We start from the raw sequence: 21,922 nt of genomic DNA on the forward strand, positions 1-21,922 counted from the left end.
CCCTTTGTGCTGGCAGTAGGGAGTCTGCTTGGGATTTTCTCTCTCCCTCTCTTTCTGTCTCTTCCCTGCTTGCTTTCCCTCTCTCTCAAAATAAATAAACAAAACTGAAAAAAATTAAAAAAAAAAGAAGGGTAAGAAACAACCTTATTCTATTACTAATCACACATGGTACTCCTCCTTGTCAAGCCTGTCATAACCTCCGAATATTCAACACAGTTGCCAGAGAAGAAATGTGTCATCCTTGATCCAAACCAATATTCCAGCAAGAGAGAGGCAAAACTGGGACTAGAATCTAAATCTTCTGCTCTCCTGTCCACTGCTATTTCACTGGTAGCACCTCGTCTTTCTGCTCCAAAACTCAGAAATAGAAATGGTAACCCTACATGTTAGCAGGACTTTATATCTCCTAAAGGAATTGAGAAATTTCCAACTGTTTTTCTCAAAGACCTGTAGGGAAGACAAGAACCCCTAACCCAAATGGTAAAAGAAAAAAACTGTGCTAGTTTTTGGTCTCAGGAAGGCTTTCTGGAGCATCGAAGAGGATATACACCCTGCTGAGAGATGAATCTCACATGCTGTAGTAACCCTTATGTGACTTTCACAGCCGGGACATTAGCCTGACTTAATTTTTTGTTTAATTTTTAAAATATTTTTGAGAGAGAAAGAAAAAGAGAGAGGGAGAGAGAGAGAACCAGCAGGGGAGGGGCAGAGAGAGAGGGAGACACAGAATCTGAAGCAGGCTCCAGGCTCCACACTGTCAGCACAGAGCCCAATGTGGGACTCGCACTCCCGAACTCCTGAACGGTGCGATCATGACCTGAGCCGAAGTCAGATGCCAAACGACTGAGCCACCCCAGTGCCCCAGCCTGAGTTAAGTTTTAATATGTCAGTGAATGCTTTGAAATATAAGGCGTGTGAGTGCCCACGAGCGTGTGCAGCCCTGTGTGCATGTTGTGCTCATGACTCCTGACAGCGTGCTATGCGCAGGGACCATGTCAACATGCATGTTTTACATGCTGACCCATGTGCATGCTTCCAGAAGTGTCTGAGGGCACATGGGTTGGTGTGTAATGCATGTATGTGTGTGGACGTATGTGGAGGTGACCTATCGTGTTTGTCTCAAAAGCCGCAGGTGTTGTGAGTAGTGCTATGGCAGTAGTGCTATGGCTAGTGGCTATAGCAGTGCTATGCCACCTCTTTGCTTCTTGGCTGACTCCCCAGCCCTCATTAACACCCACGATTGCTCCACAGCCTTCCCATCACTAAGCTGTCCCAGCATCTGGATGCCTGCCAGTTAGAAGCAGGGACTCCTGACATTATCCAAGGGATGCACCATTCTGTCCCATCAACCCTGGCTTCACCCCAGGACCGAGAATACTCCCAAGAGCCAGCAAGGAGGAATTCACAAAGTTCAGTTACTCCCACCTGAAATGTCTCTCCTGCCAGGCCCATTATTGGTGCCCCTGCCAGCCCCAGGCTCCTGTGCCTGCTACGTCAGCCCTCCACTGAGCCCGTACTAAGGCCAGGCTGGGCCACGGACTTCAGCCCAGACTGTGCCAGACATGGGCCCTCTGGCAGACAGAGATGTGACCCCACTGAGAGGCATTCTTCGCTTTGGGGAGCAGCAAAGAAGGAATTTCATCGTCCAGGAGGAACTTTCCTCCTACTATAATTCCCAGGGCCTAACACATAATTAGTTCTCAATATATGTTGAGTAAATGACTGACTGACTTACTGACCGAGTGTGGATAATGCATGCTGAGGTAAAAGACTAGGCGCTGTTTGGGGACAGGGTTGTGTACTCTTTGGTTTGCATGTTCTACTTGAGGCTGGTATAGTTGGAGTTAAAATTATGAATGGGCTGTCCCGTTGAGGTTAGCATTTAATGAGCACCTACTGTGTGTCAAGCACTAGGCCAGACCCTCAGGAAGAATGTCACAATGTTCTGGAGTGACAGCTGTATTTGTTTGCTAGGGCTGCCATAGCAAAGTACCTCAGACTGGGTGGCCTACACAACCTGTCAGCAGGTTCCCTTCTGAGGGCCACGAGGGAACGATCTCTGCTGGGCCTCGTTCCTTGGTTGGTAGATGGCCATCTTCTTGTTGTGTCTTCCCATCATCTTCTCTCTGTATGTGTCTGGGTCTAAATTTCCTCTCGTTGGGAAGTCACCAGTCATACTGGATAAGAACTCATCCTAAGGACCTCATTTTAATTTAATTACTTCCTTAAAGACCCTGCCTCCAAATCCAGTTATATTTTGAAATGCTGGAGATTAGGACCTCATGATATAAATTTTGGAGGGTACACAGTTTAGCCCACAATACACATAGATGCAGGTCGTTGAAGCGTCACGTTGTCCATGAAGATTGCTTTGGCTTTCTTCAAGAGAATTTGGTACTCCCATAATAACCGCTGTGCGAATTTTGTCATGGTCGTTATGTGTTTAAGCCGCTATCTTCCTTCTAGTCTGAGGACTCGTGAGCTGGGCTTCAAGAGTTCATACTCTGTGTCTAGTATCTGGCATAACACGTGGTGCCAAGGAGTGCAGTAAATCCTTGTTATATGGAAGGACGGATGGAACTGATGAAAATGGAACGGAAGAAAATCACTAGAAAACGCTTGTGGCGGATCCCATGGTCTTGGTAATAAGTCTAAGGGAGCAGAGAGGTGTTGGACAGGCCTCTCAGAGGGGAAGCCCTGCTCCAGGCTCCGTCCACTGGCAGTTAATCTTGCTTTGCAAAGAGGGCAACAGGAAGAAAGTGTGCCCAAACCAGGAATCTCTCCACCAGGGGAGATCGCATCGTTCCTGGCTTTTCGAGCTGATAGGGCCCATGACTCCTGAGGTCACGCTGGAAGAACAAAGAGACTCTGCACCAGGTCTTGTCCTGTTTCAGTCCTAGCCCATATCCCACTTACCCACCCCTGCCCTGGTTGCCACATTCCTTTCCTGGAATCAGTATGAGGGCAGCCAGGCAGGAGTTTTCAAATAAAAAACCCAGAATGGAGGTTGAAAATAGTGAGGGATGCTCTTCCTCCGAGGACTGAAGCCCTGAATGTACTAGGGTCTTCATCGGGTGGTGGCCCTTGTTTCCATACTGCTGGTCTAGAACACTTCACTGGTACAGCCAGGCTGCCTCCTGCCCCCACCACCCAGCCCCCTGTGTTTCTGGGGTCGCTGTCTTCACCTGTCCCCTCCTCCAAGAAGGCCTGAGTCTAGGGCAGGAAAAGTCATCTTCCCGCCTTTGCCCCCCATCCTGGACCTATTTCCCTTGACTCTCCCCAGCCTTACTACCAGAAGCATAGCCCTCTTTGTGCCTGTTGCCCTACCTCTGTCTGGGATTCCCAGAAAGGCCAGGCTTGGTACACAGTGCCCTTCCATGTCCCCTGCCCTACCCTTCTGAAGCCTCACCTTCATCCCTCCCTCCTTCTCCTGGGCGGTGGGCACGCTCCTCTCTGTGCTACCTGGCCCAGAATGGAATTGGAGCTGCCTCTTTCTGGATGCGAGGTCTCATTTGATTGCTTACGCCCTGCAAAGGTCCCGTTCCTGCTCTTCCTGTTCTGGCTTCCCCTTGACCGGGGACTCTCGGGGCCTGCTGGAGCCTGGGCTCAGGAGAAGGAGAGGACTGGCCTTAGTGGAGTGTGACTTCAGATGGCCCTTAAGTGTAGGCAGCAGGCGCACCCTGGCGCCTCTCTCAGCCCTGCTGGGGGGGCCTCACTCTAGTAAACAGAACCGTGGCCCAGACAAAAGCCATTAGACATCACGACGACATCCGTGCCATGCCATGTTCCTGGCACCAAGGGCCCGGCTAAATACCTTTGCAAAGCTCTCATTGTGTTGCATCCTGCCCGCCCTCCCGGCCTTCCCCGCACTATCAAATCTTCCTGCGGCCCTTTGTTGTCAAACCAAATATAGCGCTACATTGTCTGGCCTTCCACCCATTCTGGCTGGATAAAGGGGCTCGGTCCCCAGACTGGGGGCGCGCGGCTCCGGCAGCCTCCTCAATGCTATCTCACCTCCCCAGCCCACGCCAGGGGCCCGCAGCCGCCCCGCCCGCCCGCTCCGCTCCGGGGCCGGCCGCTGCGCCACTGATACGCTGGGTATTCTTCTCCGGAGGTTCCCACGAGCATGTCACTAACCGTTTCCTGGGCCTTATCACCGGGAGGAAAAAAAGGAGCGCCTTTGAAGAGTGGAAACAAAACATCAGGCCCCATTGTTGTGTGACTTCCCCGGGCACAATCTAGGCTCTCCATCGCTCCGCACGCAGAGACTACAAACGCGGCCTAACACAGATACTCCAATCGGCAATTTGACCAGGACAGTTATTGTTCTGTATCTGCCATCTCTGCTCTGCGTTGTTTGTGGCTTTTAAATCAGCCTTTTCATTCCTCTCTCTTGGCTCGGAGCAAGTCAAAAGCCGCTGCTGGTGGTCGGCACTGTTAGAAGCAAGGGCCCAATCTGCACCCTCACGGGCGCCTTGCCAGTGGCCGCCCTCCTCGGCCTTGCCCTCCTGGCTTCTCTCTGCCCTCGCTCTCATTCCTCTCCTCTGCCTCCGCCTCCTTCCTTTCCCTCCCATTTTCTTTCCCCCCTTCCTCTTTCTTCCAGCCCACACTCCCCTCTGCCTCTCCCATTCACAAGTCAGCTCAGCCCTGTACCTAAGTGATGAGCGGGAAGCCGTGCTTCTGGTCGACTTCTTGGGAATGAATGAAGGGGAGTTGGGACTTGATTAGGATCGATTGCTCGGGCATGATTCTGGAGTACTAAATCTTAGGGAGCTCCCAAGACGAGTCCATCCCCTTGCTCTTACATGGGAAGTAGCACCAGAGGCTCTGAGACTAGAATGACCTGCCCGATACCACACGGTGAGTTGGTGACCGCCAGGACCGGAAGCCAGGTCTACCCAGCTTCTGGACCCTGGGCGGCAAATGCGGTGTCCTTCCTGGCTGCGACTCAAGATTCCCTCTGAGAAGCCCAGGGACATGTCCCTGTGTTAGGTGGCTGACTGAGATGCGGGCGGGCCTAAAACTCATCTTCCATTTTAGAGAAAACCAGGAAACATTTCCTAGCCTAGTACAAGGCGGCTAAGCACAGACCATGCGTACTGAAAACCCTAGCCAGAATATTGGCTTTGCTATTTATTAGCTGTGTGACCGTGGGCAAGTCACTATACCTCTCTGTCTGATTCCTCATTTTAAATGGGCGCAAAAGCAGAACCTACCTCCTAGGTTTTTTGTGGAGATTTATAGAGAGTCCCAGATGCATAAGAAACGTTGTGTAAATATTAGCTATTTATGATTACTGAGAAGAAGCCCGTACTAACCTCCACTTTTACATCAATCACTGGCTCATTTTGCTATCTTGTAAATGTGGACATCTCAGAGCTTGTCTTACAGTAGGGTGCTTGCACATGTACACTTTAGTTGGTCCCTCCCTCCACCCCGCCCCGCCTTCCAGTCAGTAAACACCATTCCCCACCCAGCAGCAGGTACTGAGAACATACTAGGTTGCCAGACACCGTGGGTAGCTTGCCCCATGGAGCTTCTGAGGAAAACGAAGGGATTAAGAACATAAACACACAAATATCCAACTACAAACTATAAAGTGAAGGAGGAGTATACGGTGTGATGAAAAGTTATACTGGTGGACCAAATCTAGATTGGGAGTTTAGGGAAAGCATCTCCGAGACAGAGACCTTCCGGTTGAGTTTTAAAAGAATGATGGAAGGTGGCTGGGCCAGGAGCAAGTGAACACTCCTGGCAGAAGCATGATGGGGCTCCTCTGAGGACCTGTCCAGAGACTGAAAGTCCGGCATGCCTGGCACAGACAGCTGGACGGAAGGGCATGGAGTCAGCAGAGGGTACACAGGTCACTCAAGGTCACGTGTGAATTTGGAATTTTACCCCCTAAGGCATTACAAAACCTCCAGTAGGTTCTAGTAGTTCATTTGGCTGCTGGATAGAGAATGGATAGAGCAGGGCAATTAAGTGCAGAGCAAAGAGGCTATTTATTCCAGGTGGGAGAAGAGAGGAGCTTGGACCACCATGGTGGATGTGGAAATGCAGACAGGAACTCACGGGGTATTTGGAATAGAATCTGTAGAACTCGGTGATGGTTGAACTACAGGGTAAAAAGGGAGAACAATGACTGAAAGAAACATCTGACCTGAGCATCCAGGCTTCGTACTGAGAAGGGGAGCCTGGAGGAAGCTCCGGACATCAAGAGCTCTAGTTGTGTTTGGGATGCCCAGCAGACAGCAGGGTACTTGGATCTGGAGTTTAGAGTAGCAGTCCAAGCTAGAGATGCACATGTGGGCATTCACAGCCCTGTATTGTGGTGAATGCATGCATGAATGAGTAAAGTGTTACTAAGATTGGAACTCAGATTTGTCGAACTGAACAGTTAATATTTTATATACTATTCAGTCACCCTCCAATGAACTAAATTCAGTAAAAGGGTGACTCTTCCAGTATCCAGAGACTAAGTCCAAGGCAAAAGGTGGTACCTCCCAGATCAAGACAACAGCCTGGATTCTCAGAAGTCTTGAGAACAGGCAGAACCCAAGAGTCTCCAGAGTCAGGGACTCTGGCATAAGATCTGGAGGTACATAGGAAGAAGAAGAATCCTGGGGAGTGTAGGATCCCATAACATCCCCACACTGCACTAGACCAAAACTCTCCAGAGTAGACTTTCATAAGTATGTACAGTACTCAGTGTATTAGTAAGGCTGGGCTAAACTAGATGGCAAGAACAAACAATGCCTCCATCTCAATGACATAACTCCACCAAGTGCCATAGGGGTCAGGCACCATTGGAGACAGTTTTCCAAGAGCACTTCCTGGATCAGGACTATCTGCCCCCTCCCAACAGTGATATCCTGATGGTCTTGAAAGTGTGGAGAATTCACAGCTGCCCCTGACAACTTTGAACTGGAAGCCACACAAATGTCTGCCACTCCCAGCCTAAGGACCTGGCGTGTGGCCCCAGCCCAGCTGCAGAGGAGACCCGGTGATGGAGAGGAGCCTGTGGAGGCTTCATGAAGAGTGACTGTCCCTGCCTCGTGAGCAGGTGCACATGGTCTTTCCTTCTTCCAATGGGAGAAGTGATGAGACAGGATTGGGAGATCCAAGTGGGAGACGATTGGAGAGGGTCAAGGCTGGGGATGATGGCATTCAATCAACCTTTGACTGAGAGCTAGGATCAGAAATCTGTAACTGGAACCATGTCTGTTTCTAGTCACAGGGATTCCATTTTCTCCCATTCTCTACATGTGCTACTCATTGGAAAATGCTGCTACTTCTGTGACCTGGAGGAGAGGTTAAAGTGATTTACTCTGTCACAGCATGAGGTCTGTGCCCTCTCGTGCCTGCTACCACCCAGGATCCATGTGGAGGAGAGAGCTGGGAGGGTGGGACAAGACTGCCCTGACTGAGCCGAATCCTGAGAGGCCACATTCAGGGAACTCCCCACAGGCCCAAACCTTCCTAAGCCAGGATCATGGTCTCTGCCAGTGAGTTTCTGTATCCTTCCAGCATAGTGATCTTATCGGGGCAGATTAAAAATGAGAATGGGCCCATAAAACATGCATTATGGTCTCTCAAAGCCTCATAAAGCCAGATGAATGCCTTGCTCCAAAGGTCCTTACACGGAGTTTACACCTCTCTCCCTCTCCATAATGGAATTGTCAACAACAGATTATTGAAGTTAAAAAAAAATTAGTTAACTTGTCAAGTTCAACCCACTTTGAATCATTTGGCCTCATGGATTTCCTGGAGTAAAGTGGATCGTGCCAGAAGATACCTGTTTTTCCTTGGCCCTAAATAGCTCCTCCACATTTTCCATGAGGCTTGGAGCAAAGGCACAGAAAGAAATCTTAGGGACAGCTCTTCATTTCTGGGCAGTTCCATCTCCTCATCCCACCTTCCCACTGGTACCTAAGTCTGCAGCCCCAAAACAAAGTGTTTCAATTCAGGCAGATACCAGGCTTCTTATGAGTCTATTCCCAGGATTTCAGATCCTCTCCTGAGAATCAGCCTTGACAGGAAGAAGAGAGAGCTGCTAGACATTGGGCAGATTTTCTGTTCCTCTATCTCTGACCACCCCCGGCCAAGGGTAAGTTACCCACACATTGCAGCCTTGCCTTTCTGTTCTCAGGCAGGAAGGATTGAAGGTGCTGGAGTGGAGCGACGAACCCGGCTCGTGGCATGCTCTGACTCTGGTCAAGCTGCCACCTCGTGCAAGTAATTCTGTTCCCAGATCCCCTGCACCCAAGTCCTTGTCTTGCTACTGTGTCCTCTGAGAGTGGAGATTATCGAGGGGATGGGAATCCTGACTGGCAATCCAAGCCAGCCACGGGGACTTCCTTCCTATCCAACCTCCCCCGGAAGCTCAATTTCTTCCTCCTGTTTAAATAAACCCTTCCCTCGACTCCTCCTTTCTCCTGGGTCCCAACCTGACCCACCCCTCAGCCTCCAGAGCTCTGAGGCTCCACTGTGGTGGGAATAGTGAGAGGATGAAGCCATGGTCTGGGAGGGGTTTGGGTCCAGGTTTATGGCTTTCCTTTGGACTGGGTGTGATAGTTCAGCCAACATAGATATCAGCCCAAATTTTCCCAACAGGCTAGACTAAAGAAGGCATGTTCTTTTGAATAAAGTATTTGGGCCTTCTTTGCTACATCTCTGATGGCCTGACTCTAGAGATGGGCTGGCATCTTTTCTCACTAGAGCCTCTGTTCTCTCCTGGATCTAAAGCTCAGACCACATCTGTGCAGAAGATCCTTCATACCCAGCCATACGACCTCAACCACAATCTCCAGATTGGTCCTCAGTCCTATAACACTTCATGCTGACCATTGATTCAACCCCAATTACTCTGTATTATAATTGTTTCTTTGCATATCTGCACCCTGACTAAACTATGGGAATGTGGCAGGCAAGGGCCAACCAGCTTTGACTTACTGTTGTATCTCCAGAGCCTTACACAATGCCTGGCACATAGTACATGTTCAATAAATGTTTGCAGAATGAGTAGACATATTTAATTGTGTCTTCTTAGTCCGATTCTAAGCAGGCAAGAACTTTTGCTGTGTGTTGAGACTGTTTGCCCGTAAACTGTGTAGGGAAGCTCACTGATTCCGTGACCTCCTGGGATGGGCTCTAAAACACAAGTGAGACAGAATAAATGTCTGGCTGTTCTGTTTTGACTGGTGACAAGAGTTGCAAGCTGATTAATACATTTAAAGTGGTGATCAATTTGTCTTATTCACATCCTCTTATCTTGATTGTAATGAGTAGATCTTTTAACATAATGAAAACTGCATATTTCACTCAAATTCACAGTTTTGCATTCCAGAGGAGATGAAATGCTGTTTTTATTTCACGTTAAAATGAGGTGTAAGCTCTTGTCTTGGGAGGCCAGGGAAGGTGACAGGCAGCGTCTCTCCTTGAATGCCAGAGGTGTGGCATCTCCTAAGACCTTGAGTTTGACTATAGAGATTGTTTCTCAAACTGTGGGATGGGACTGCACCTCTTCGGTCACCTTGTCCATCTTTTCCCCATCAAATGAGTGACCTATAAATCAGCTCTGACTGGAGGCGATCTAGTTTTGACTTGAATGCTCTCTAGTAATGGAAAACTCGCCACTGTCCATTATATTTTTCAAAGCCTCCAAGCATAAGATTAATTCTTATATTGGTCCAAAATAGACCTCCCTATCATTTTAGAAAAATGATATTTTTTCTATTTCTGTGGTTTTTCCTTTTTCCCTTGATCCCTCTCTCCTTTCCTCCTTTTCTTCCTTTTCTAGCTTCTTATCAGTTCTCCCTAAAAATGTCTAATATCATAATAACCTCTTAAAATTACACAAAGGCTTGGAGCTTTCATTGTGCTCTTCAAACAGCCTTGCAGAGTTGGATGAGTGAGTAGTTTCCTTTTGATTCTTTGCCAGTGCTGTTTCTCCTGGAATGGCCTATCCTCCAAGACAAGGGTGGCCTCTCTGACCCACACCCCTTTCTGCCTCTTTCACTGCCATATCTCCAGCACCCAAAAAGTGCCCGGTACACATTGGGTTCTAGTCAACAGTTCTTGAATGAATGAATGCATGCGTGAGTGACTAAATGGTGCCTGGAAGGTGTGACCTTCTGTGTGATCCTGTGCCCCTGTCCATGCTCGGTTGTATGACAGGCACCTCTCCACTAAGCAGTGAGGACCACACAGGTGCCAAGTGGAAATGGGGACAAAAAGGGACGTTCACATGCTCTTCTGTGGCTGCACTCATGTTGGGGATGCTCAGGAGCTGTGAGAAGGCTGGGCTTTTGCTGTGGAGACCAATCAAGGGACAAGAACATTAGGTGCACAGACAAGAGCAGAGGTGAGAAGCAGAGAGTGAGTTGAGAGCTTACCCAGCCTGGCTCCCAGCGGTGCCTGTGGCTCAGCCATATCCTCATGCAGGGCTTCGGGAGATGACCCATGTCCTTATCCAAATCCCTCTTTATTGCTGAAGTCAACTCAAAATAATTTCCTTTACTTGCAACCAAGCATATCCATCTAAATAAAGGTAGACATAAAGATGTCTGTTTCTTGGTCTCGAAAGGGAGGCTGGGGAGGGTAGGAAATTCTCCCAAGGCCATGCGAAAAGGAATGACGGAGTCGGGACTGAGTGTTCACCCAGTGTCCCCTGATTGAGCTGTTCTGTGCAGTCACTGAAGCTCATCCCTGTCCCCTGCTGGAGCTCATCCCCAGCACTGCCTCTCGCTTTTAACAAAGGAAAGAGTCACTCCTGGAGCAGCCAGATGTAACTGAGCAGTGGGAACCCAAACCAAGAGGAATTCACTCTCCATAAATTATGCTTTAATAGATGTCAATTATTAATTCCTAAATAAATATTTGTTAATATTCAAAAGAGTTTGCCTACTAAGAAAAACTCAGGCTACACAGAATAATTAGTGCTTCTCACTGTGCAATGGTTGTGGCCCATAATGATTTTTTTTCCCTTTCTTCATCTTTATTTTTCCTGAAGTGTGAATGCCTGGCTGTGTCAGGTTTCCTGGGGAGGGTTCGGCTGGCCATGTGTGCTTGGGAGAACGCAAAGGGCTGGTGCTTCCAGGGAAGCTTGCATACAGGCCAGTGGATCTTTCTCTGTAGAATGGGATTCTGTGAAAAACTGGAGTTGCCCCATGTCTAAGGAGAGGAATTGGAGATCCAGCCAAGACTGGGAAAATTTAACAATGAGTTTGCCAATAGCCTCATAACATGACCAGTATTGAGCACCATGCTACAGCTGGGTTAGCAGGCAAGGGTGGGGGTGGATAAGGAACAGAATAGATGAGTCTCCAGGGTTCAAGGTGTGTGCAGACTAGTAGGGCAGAGCTTCATGGTAAATTCTTAGCACAAGGGAGAGGGATAGCAGTCCACAAGAATGGGGTCCAAAAAACGCCAGGGGAGCTTGGAGAAGCCAGAAATGTATCCTGTTGAGGGCAAGGGAAGGAGTCGATTTATGAAGGAAGGAGAACTTGAGACAGTCCACCCAAAACGGATAGGCTTTTGATGGGCAAAGACTGGCTTAGCATTTGAGTTTGAAAGGGCATTCAGGCATTTTCTCTCCTATTTAAGATACATTTACTGTATTTGGAGCAACTGATAGGTGCCAAGTCCTGGTCTAGGTACTAGAAATATAAAGAAACATCAAACTACATCTGTGACACATATAATGACAACTCATGATATCAGATGTAATATAAAAATAGTTGCAATACAGGGAATTATGAATCCAAGAGAATGACTACCTATACTAAGGGGGAGAGAGAAGGCTTCAAGAGGTGGGAACTCTTGATCTAGATCCCCAAGGATACATTCACTCAATTCTTCATTTACAGAAAATATTTACTAAATGCCTACACATGTCAGGCACTCACTGCATGTTAAGATAGTGCAGTGAATGAAACAAACTAAGCCTTTTTATATCCTAAGAGTTCAACAAATTAAAGAGGAAGGGCATTCCTACCAGATGCTCAAGGAAGGGGATTGTCAGGAGGTGAGACTGGAGAAGTCAAAGCCACATTTGGAAGGACCTTGCAAGCTAGGCTAAACACAGAACTGTCTCTGGAGGCGATCAATACAAAACCAAGGAAGGTTGTTAAAGCAGAATTTGAAGACGGTGACCTTGAAGGCTCTGTGGAAGCAGACTGGAGGAAGATGAAGCTGGAGGCAAAGAGGCTCCTCAGGAGGTAATTGCAATAGCCCAAGGTACCCCTGACGAGGGCTTGAAGCCGGCACAGGTGGTAGGGATGGAGAAAGGATGCGTTTGAATTGGAAGAGTGGTTCTGTGTATATGTAAGTGCATGTGCCCAAGCTCTTTGAGAATCTAATCAAGGCTTCTTGCCCCAGAAAATTCTCATACTCCCCTACATGTATTATTTTGCAAACAACTTCAAGGGGCATGAATTCCAGATTAAGAAGTGCTGAGTTATGGAAACAGTGAGGGTGCATGGGGGCCAGGAGGTGAACACATAAAATAGGAGGTTGCCATAATGATTTGGGTGTGGAACTGTCAGGACCTGCCTTCTTGAGCCCTTCCTCTGACTGCCTAGTACCCCATGCCTTTGGTGGGCCTGGGCCCACAGGACCCCGCAGCTACCCTGCAGATGTCCGTGTCCCTTATTCCCACCTGCCATTCAGACATCCACCTGAGCCACGGGCCAAGGGGGAAAGTTCCTTCCTGCCTTTTCTATTCTGAGGCAGAGTTCAAGGATTTCCCCAGTGACACTAACACCTCAGGGTCCAGACCCAAGAACACCTCCTCACAGATTCCAGAGGGCTGGACTGGGAAGGCTGGAAGACATCAACAAACCTCATTCCCTCACTGCACAGTGGGGAAAGTTAAGGATCAGAGAGGGGGAGGAGTTTTTCCAAGGCCACATGGAACAGGTGGCCAAGCTGGAACTAGAACCCCCGCCTGCTAATATCTCTCATCCTCTGCCCCTCATAGGAGGCACTGGTCCCCTTCTTCGTGCTTCGGGAGTGCAGCATGTGTCTTGCTAATGGCACCGATCATGCCCGGTCCCTGTACCAAAATCACCGGACACAAGCTCTGTGAGTATGTCCACACCCAATGCAGGGACTCCAGGAGGGCAGGATGTAGACCTGAGGGAGGAGGTGCTTTGGTTGTCCCTGAACACTCACTAGTTTGTTCTGATGTCTCACTGTCCCACACCAGGGAAACAGCAGCCCTTACGGTTAACCCACAGAGCCCTGAGATTCCCCAGCAGTAGAATAATGGTAATGATACCCAATTCCCAAGGGTGTCCTGTGTATTGAAGGGAAAGAGTATGTAAATGGACTCCCACTGCATACACTCAGGAAGTGCTCCTTCCTGCCTTTCTTCTTGGGACTTCTTCCCACACTCAAACTGAACGGGGCTGTGGGAAGAGCTGGGGATGTGGAAGGCTGAGTTTCTGGTCAGAGAAGAAGGCAGAAGCTGAGTTTTGCCTTTGTTGTGGCCTAGAGCTACATAATTTTTCCGTATATTGTATTTCCTCATAAACTGGCACAGATACCTTTGACTCAGAACCAAAGTCAAAAAAGGGCAATAAGCAGGAGAAGACGGTGCTGGGATGCCCTTGGCATAAACCATATCTCTGCTGGCTTGGGTGGGCGATCTCCAGGTGCCTGACCCTGGCCCCTTCTGAGGGATCTTTCAGGTTCATGGGTGGCCATGCATGCTGGTGGGAAGGAACAAGAATAGGGGCCAGTGAGAGAAGGTAGGGGCCAGAGAGGCAGGATCTGGACCCAAATCAAAGGGAGTTAGTTGTACCATCCTGTTGTCCCGGGTGATCCCGATTCCTTTGATTCTGGAGCATGGACAGGAAGAAAGAGGGCTTGGAGAGACAGTCCTGGGGGCAGATTCTGGCTCATCCCTTAATAGCTGTGTGAATTTGGGAGGGTTATTTAGAGTCCTTAAGCATCCGTTTCCCCAGTGTCTCCATCCATTGGGTAGGGATAATAATAGGAGCCACCTCAGTGCTGAGTCGTAGATTGAGTGAGATAAAGCATGGGAAGCAGCTGGCACAGAGCCCGTATTACCTAATGGTCAAAAAATCTACCAAGACACAAACAAGAGCAAGAGGGCAGTGCTGGCCCTCCTGGAACCAGCTGCTGTTGTCTCTGCCCCAACAGCTGCCTGAGTCCTTCTGCGGCCCTCTTTTTTTTTTTTTTCTTTTTCTTTTTCTTTTTCTTTTTCCTTTTTCTTTTTCTTTTTTGCTAAACTTTTTAAGAAAGGAAAACACACATACAGAAAAATATGCAACTCATAAGTTGTAACTGGATGAATTTTCTCAAAATGTACACTCACCCATGAAACCGGTGCCCAGATCAAGAAAGAGCCCCTCATGTGCCTTTTGAGTCAATACGTAGTCCCCTTTGACTAGGGTAACTCCTTTCTGACTTCTCACACTGTGGATGAATAGGGTTTGTGCTTGAATTTTATAAAAATGGAATCATACAATACGTACCTTTTTGTGTTTGGCTTCTTTCAATCAGCAATGTGTTGGGTATAGTTGTATTTTCCTTGCATGCCCTTTTCTATTATATGAACAAACCAGAGCTTACTTGTCCATTCTATGGTCGGTGGGCTTTTGCACAGTGTCCAGTATCTGATTATTATGAGCAGACCATCCTTATACATGACCTTTGATGAGCAAGTGTATGCATTTCTGTTACACATTAGGTTGAATCAAATCAAGTTGCCATTTTTGTAGGTCAAAAACAATAAAAAGTTGGCAACTTCATGTGGTTCAATCTGCTACTTTTGAGTAGAAATGTTGGGTCATAAGACGTTATGTTCAACTTTAGTAGATACTGCCAAACAGTTTTCTAAAGTGGTTGTGCCACAGCTTATATTCCCACCACTACTGTGTAAGTTTCCAATTTCCACAGCCTTTTAAACAAAGGCTACCCAGATCCTTCGGCTGAGTCTTAGCTACTGACATCTTCTGTTCCTGTGGGCCCTTTCATATCACCAATTTACAGTATGCTATGTGTTTACTTTCCCCTTGGGAAGGTCTTTCTGACAGTTCTAACCCTAACTGAGCCATGTTTTAGTATGTGAAGAATGTGGCTCGGTAAGATGGGGGGCAGAATGAATCAAACCAAGAGGACAAGGAGCAAAGGCCATCCCCCCTTTCAATGATAAACTTGGAGAGCCTGAGTTTGATTGGTATTAAGGGCATTTTCTTACACCCCAACAATTTTTAATCTGTCCCCGGACAGGAAATGGGAAATAAGAGGACACGAGGTGAAACTCTTCCTTCTTGTCCAGATCCAAAGAAGCTAGATATTTTCAGAGCGTTTGGGTTGATAGTTGGGGCCCATTCACCAAACGGAGGCAGAATGGGTGGCTCTCTTCTCCCTGAGCTGACGTCCCTCGGCCTGGCAGGCAGGGCCAATATATCTATTAGCCATAGTAGGCTCAGTTCCCAGGACCCACAATACCTTTAGGGACTCATGAAAACATTTTAAATTCTTTTAAAATCAGAAAAAAAAATGAACTTTTGGGTAGAAGAAAATGTTTTATTCTATTATATTAATATATTATTATTATTATATTAATATTCTTTATGTCAGTAAACTCATAAATATAATTTTGTTTTTAATTTTTAAAAAAAAATTTTAATGGAGGAAGGAACCCTTGAAGGCAAAAGTGCCCAGGGGTTATGGAAGTTATAATAAGGCCCAGCAGCCTGAATCAGAGAACCAGCTAAAAGGTGCACGATGGATATCCAGATTTATGGTGCTGTGTTTAGTTCCCCTTGGGAATGACTGATAGTTCTAGCCCGGTTTCAGTCATGCCCCAGGTTTAAGGAAGAGAGAAGCACGTCCACATTTGAGCCAAACACTAAAAGGGGTGCCCTGGGAAATTTTTTCATTGCACTTTATGGCCAAGAGTAAGGTAGAGTCTAATGGTCCTTTAGACCTGCCTTCTGGGTTGAGGTGAAATCTGAATCTTTAGACACCATGGGCACAACGCCCAAGAGGCACATGGGCTGGGAGCTCTGGCAAGGACAGAATCATGTCCTCTGGCTCCCAAAAGGATCCCAACATGGGCATCCAGCCGGTCTTGATGGCTGCTTTAGTTCCTATTTGTTCCTTCTTTTTTCTTCCTCTCCACAGCATACACATACCCAGAGACTAATTTAAGGGCTGGAGTCTGAGACATCCAGATATAATTCCTTCCAAACATGTCTTTGTTGAGCTGGCCTTCAAGGAAATATCGAATGATGAATAGCTGTTTGCTGACTGGACGAATTTGGAAAGGACAAGTTATTTAAAGCTCCAGGAAGAACAACCAGGTTGGGAATATGTCTTGTATTATATGGGGAGGTTTAAAAAAGTCATTTTGCAAAATACTAATTATTAAAATAGGTCCAGCATGGACCTGATCTACTTTCTTTTTTTTTTTTTTTAAGTTTATTTATTTATTTTGAGAGATGGGGGAGGGGGGTGGGCAAGGGCAGAGGAAGAGCGAGAGACAGAATCCCAATAATGCTCTGCACTGTCAGCGAGGAGCCTGATGAGGGGCTGGATTCCACAGACCTTGAGAACATGACCTGAGCTGAAATCAAGAGTCAGACGCTCAACTGACTGAGCCACCCAAGCACCCCCTGATCTATTTTACTTCTATATTTTTATCCGAGTCAGAGAAGAAAGGAGACCGAGAAACCAATTCAGGAGAGTGAAAAGAAGAGAGCAGAAGGGTGGATGCAGTCCGGAACTCAGCGTTCTCCTTGCATCTCTGCCACAAATTTGCCGTGTGAGATCCAGGAAGAGTCACCCAGCCTCTCAGAACTTTGACTCCTACATCTGCGAAAAGAGGTGACTAGATAACCCTGAAGGTCTTCTCCAGCTTCCAAATATTAGCCCATAGTAGGTGTTCCCTCAGTAATTATGAAGCAGCGAGAGAGTGAGCGGTTGTGGACCAATGTCACACATTTGGATGAAAGCCGGAAATGGAGAGGGTAAGTGCATTAACAATAAGAACGATGCCGAGAAGCTGAGCCCATCTGTAGACAGCATTTGTATTGCCATAAAAATAGCGTAACAAGATTATATTGAAATACCCCACTATTTAACTTAATAATTTAAATGTTTGCCTAATGAGGTGGACTTGATTGGATTAGGGCATTCACAATTAATTTTGATAGATCATCTTACACATTGGAGGTGCATTCTTCTGAACCAGGAGGTGGAACGGAAGTGCAAAATGTTTACGTTCAAACGAGCATGTGATTTTGCAGGAAACATTAATCCCAGATCATGCACACTAAGTCAATTTCAGAAATGGCTTCTCGATGTATTATTAGAAATTGCTCTTCAAATATAAAAAGCTTGTAATAGAGTTCTGTCCATTTTTCCTTTGGCTGATGGAAGTTGTTTTATAAATATGCCTATGATATGATGTTTTCTTCATCCAAGCCTTTTGGTACTAATTGCAACTTTTTAAACAGTGTAAGTAGTGGCTGTCATGAACACTTTGAATCCTATTACAAATACTTTCTGAACAATTTCACATTTCGGGGTGCGTTCTTTCTTCAAATATTTTTAACTGTGTTTTTCCCCATTTTTTTTTCCTGAAAAGCACTCTAATGGGAAATGGTGGACCCCTCCCCACCTTTTTGGTTAAGGGAATGATTTTATTATGTCATAGGAAGAGGTGTCCATTCCCTGTCTCTACCCCTTCAAACATCAAAGAGCCAGGAGTGGCCACATATGCCCTTGAAGGCAGGAATGAGCAAAGGCAAATGGCTTCTGGAAAGGCGGATTGGACTCAGGCCATCAATTCTGTCCCAGAGTTCCAGGAAAACACGTTCCTCAGCACCATAGCTATCAGTTAAGAGCTGCAGCTCTGTTTTTTATCAGAAACTTATCTGACAGAAGGTGTCCATGGGCAAGATGCTTCTTGGAGAATTCTCTGTGTCTCAGGATCCTCCTCTGAAAAATAGAGATAAATTGCCCATACCTCAAATCAGTGAAGGTTGGAGGTCCGAGATGTGACAACTTTTTGTGAGAGAGCGTGCAGTGGTGGTGGCACTGCCTTGGGACCAGCTGACTAAGCATCGAATGTGAATGCTCTTATTAGCTGTCCGTTTCTGGGACTTAAATGCATTGTTTGGTAAATGGGGACAGTGACCGCTCATTGAGAGTGCAAGCAGAATTAAATGCCACATCCCGGAAGCATGAGAGCAGCTCAGTGAGTACAGTTTCCCTCTCCTTCTCTGGGAGAACAGCAGTTTCAAGTTCAAGTCACCATCACAGTTTTTGTTTCCTGATGTGCTCCCCGGACGACCATGGCATTTAGCACACAGGGGCTCTGGGCTTCCTGGTCTTGGTGGACAGATGAGGTTCACGCTGTATAGTCTCCAGGCTCCAAGCCACCTTTGTTGGCAGAAGCACTTGAATCTGCTTTTCCCCTCTGAGGTCCATGTTCTATAATGGTATTTTATCAGACTCATCTTTTGTGAGATTTCAGTGACCTTCGTCATAAAATCCAAATGCTTTGCATGGCATTCAGGGACCTTAAAACCTGCTCTCTTCTTGCCCTTCTGGCTTTCTTTCCCTTTCTGATTATGCCATGCCCTTTATTCACCCACAAACTACTTCCCTCTGCTCACTGTATTCTGAACACACCAACTTTCTCCAACCCCAGTCCCTTTGCTTATGCTGCCTGCTTCTTTATCCCAGGATGCTCTTTCCTTTATTCTTCAACTGAAGATGATCTCCTATTTCCAGTCTAGCTAAAATATCACCTCCTCCCTTGTGTCTTCTAGGATTGCATGGCTGAATCAAGTCCACTTCAGATTTGTCATTTGTCCTTGGTGTATTATTCTGTGGACACTAAGATATGACAGGATCCCTCAGAAAACAGCTGTGCCTCCTCATCTCTGTGGCCCCAGGATGTTGAGAAACCAAGCTGAATATAAAATCCTTAAAATCCTCCCAGCAACCTGTTGAAGTAGGTACTATTACTGATTCATTTTGCCACACAAAGACATCAGGTCTCAGAGATGCTATGTAACTTGTCTAGAGTCACACAGCTAGTGAGTCATAGAACAGAGATTTGGACCTACAGACTTCCACTCAATGTCTGTGCTCTTTCCACTCCTCTGTTCTGTAAGCCTCTCCACAACCTCCTTTAATCTTCTGAACAACTCAGTGAAATGGGCAGGGAAGGCATCATCATGGCTTCTCTACAGATGAGGAAACCGAGGCTTGAACGAGGACAGTCCCTTCCCCAGCCTATGTGACTAGACATTGGTGGAGCTGATGAGAGAGTTCCCAGCTTTGGATTCTGGATGTGAGCCTCTGCACAGCCACAGGCTGCCTGCCCCCAGTTGGTGACCGGCCGGTGTCTCACCTGCTGCAGGGGACAACCTTAATAAAGGAGAGGGTCCCCAGGCTGTTGCAACACTTGAGGAATTCGTGTGCCTCTCAGGCCCCGTCTGAGCCCCTCACCACAGAGGTGAGGAGTGACAAGGGACATCTCGGCTCCCAAGGGATTCCAGTCACGCGAACTCCTCCAATTAAGGCTGGAACGATGTCATCTCCTGAAATAGCATTTTAATGAGTGATGGCTCTGGGATAAATTGTCATCTCGTGATCTCTCGTTAGGGAGCTTAATTAGACCCATCATAAAACATATTGATCGATGGCACGGAGCAGGTCCACAGGACATCCACCACCCGCTGGAACATTCCTGCCCACTGCTTGGTGGAGCCACTGTGGGACCTGTCCCAGGCCCTGACAGCTGCTGGGGCACAGTTTCTTTTTGAGCACTTGGGCACCATTTGCCAGGTTCTTTCTTCCCTCCCTTCTTTCCTTTTACAAATATTTATTTAGCACCAACTGTATACCAGGCACTGTCATGCCCTCTTATGCTTTAACCCATTTTGTCTTCACAAAAAGCTGTTCTTTCCTTATTTTGCAAATGGTAAAACCAAGGCTTGGAACCCCGAGCTATACTAGGCGTAGCCCCAGCCTACTGAGTTCTCTTTCTAGCAATTTCTGGTGGAGTGGCTCACATAAGAAGAACAAAAGGGGAAATTGAAGGAAAAAATGGTCTTTATTAAACTCCTAATGCGTGCCTGCCACTCTACGAGGCACATTATTTTATAACCATGTCCCCTTTAACCTTTATATCAATCCCACAAGGTGAGAGAATTTTCATCATTTTATAGTTGAGGAAACTGAGTCTCAGATATGTTACTTGCTCAAAGTCACTCAGCCAGTGACTCTCAGTGCTGGGACTGGAACACAGCTTTGAGGGATTACCAGTCCAGACAGACGATCGTTCAAATCCAAGCCCTGTCGTATATTAGCTGTGTAATTTGGGGCACATTACCCAAGCCTTCTGAATATCATACTGGATGTAATAACTGGACCCCTCTCAGAGTTATTGTGAGGATTAAATGAAATACTGCCTGTAAAGCATTTAGATAGTCTCTGACCCATGGAAAGTTTTCAGTAAAAATTACTTTTCAATGAATACCCCAACTGTTTTCTCTTGGAAAGAAACTACCTGTTTCTTCATCCATAAAATGGGGGTAGAACCCCTGTCCTAAAACAATTCATAGGGAATGCTTTATACAAGATAAAGTAGCCCAACTGCCCTTATGTTTTATAATGCTTATTTCTTCATTTTGAGAGAGAAAGAGAGAGAGAGAGATTGAGGGAGGGAGAGAGAGAAAATGGAAAGGACAAAGAGAGAGGGAGACAGAGTATTCCAAGCAGATTCCTCACTGTCAGCACAAAGTCCTATGTGGGGCTCACACCCATGAACCGTGAGATCATGACCTGAACCGAAGTCAGCCGCTGAGCCACCCAGGCACCCCCAACTGCCCTTGTTGATCACTTTTCTTTATATTTGTGTGTTGGCAAAAAGCTTGAAGTGACCACCTACTTGATGGGCTTCCGGAGAGAGTAGGAAATGCTCTTGGGAAAATTTTATCTTAAGTATTATTATTATTATTATTATTATTAAAATAAGACATTAGCACAAAATGGTGGCAGGAGTGGGAGGTGGATGGATCAGATGAGACAACCTGGGGAGGTTTAATAAGATCAGAGTATTGAAACTTCAAGGGAATATGGTAGCTACCGTGGCAGCTCAGAAAGTCTCAGCAATGTGGCATGCGTGCCTGGATGCAATGGCCCGGGCTCAGCAGGGTGTGTGTGCCTTTGTGGTATGTCTGTCGTTGCATATCTGCAGTGTGTGTGTGTGTGTGTGTGTGTGTACCCGCATGATGGGCCTGGTGCACATGGGGTCATAGAACTTTTCATCAGAAAGGAGTCTGTGTGTGTATGCGTGTGTATGTTTAGGTGTGGACATCTCTGTGTGTGTTTTGAGTCCTGTTTCCATGAGAGGGTGACTTCCTTCACCTGTGTGCACTTGGAGATTTTTTTTTCCTTTTTTTTTTTATTCCAGTAAATGTAGCTTGAAAGCTGAGGATAGCACAGCTTTTCCCCAAACACAGATCACATCACAATTTTTCTTTCAGAGAAAAATGCTACAAAATAACCTGCAGATGGTGAGTCTCCCTCTTTTTTTTCTCTCTTTCTGTCTTGCTCTTTCTCTGTGACTTTCTGTCTGTGTCTCTGTCTCTGTGTTGATATCTCTGCCTCTATCTCTAAGGCCCTATTTATAGCTTAAAATGCTCTCATATTTTCACACTTAGCATATGAAATGTCCCCATGTTACATAAAATAACACACATTTGAGTTTGTAATTAGATCAGTGTCTCATCCCACGGTTCACCTAGGAAAACCCTGGACATTGTTCCTTGCCCCTGCCCCTACCCACAAGCATCGCCGGGCCTGAGGATCCTGCCCTAACCCTTTTCTGGGGTCTGTTTTCCCAACTCCTGATGACAACCCTTCCATC

At 46.8% G+C, this 21,922-nt stretch overlaps 1 long non-coding RNA gene across 3 annotated transcripts in view; it reads left to right on the plus strand.

Moving 5' to 3' along the window:
- LOC113603458 (uncharacterized) overlaps window positions 1-16,459 on the plus strand; it is a 54,933-nt gene extending 38,474 nt beyond the window's left edge. For 2 of the 3 annotated variants that reach the window (XR_003425051.2, XR_003425053.2), the window contains 3 exons: window positions 11,962-12,218; window positions 12,980-13,083; window positions 16,159-16,459. This is a non-coding gene — a long non-coding RNA (uncharacterized LOC113603458). Of the gene's footprint in view, window positions 1-6,011; window positions 8,351-11,961; window positions 12,219-12,979; window positions 13,084-16,158 lie in introns of those variants that run through there. The other variant, XR_008290445.1, reaches the window with a different exon arrangement.
- The last annotated feature ends 5,463 nt before the right edge of the window (window positions 16,460-21,922 follow it).

The sequence above is a fragment of the Acinonyx jubatus genome, chromosome D1, assembly GCF_027475565.1.
Source record: "Acinonyx jubatus isolate Ajub_Pintada_27869175 chromosome D1, VMU_Ajub_asm_v1.0, whole genome shotgun sequence".
In the NCBI taxonomy this organism is placed as follows: Eukaryota; Metazoa; Chordata; class Mammalia; order Carnivora; family Felidae; genus Acinonyx; species Acinonyx jubatus.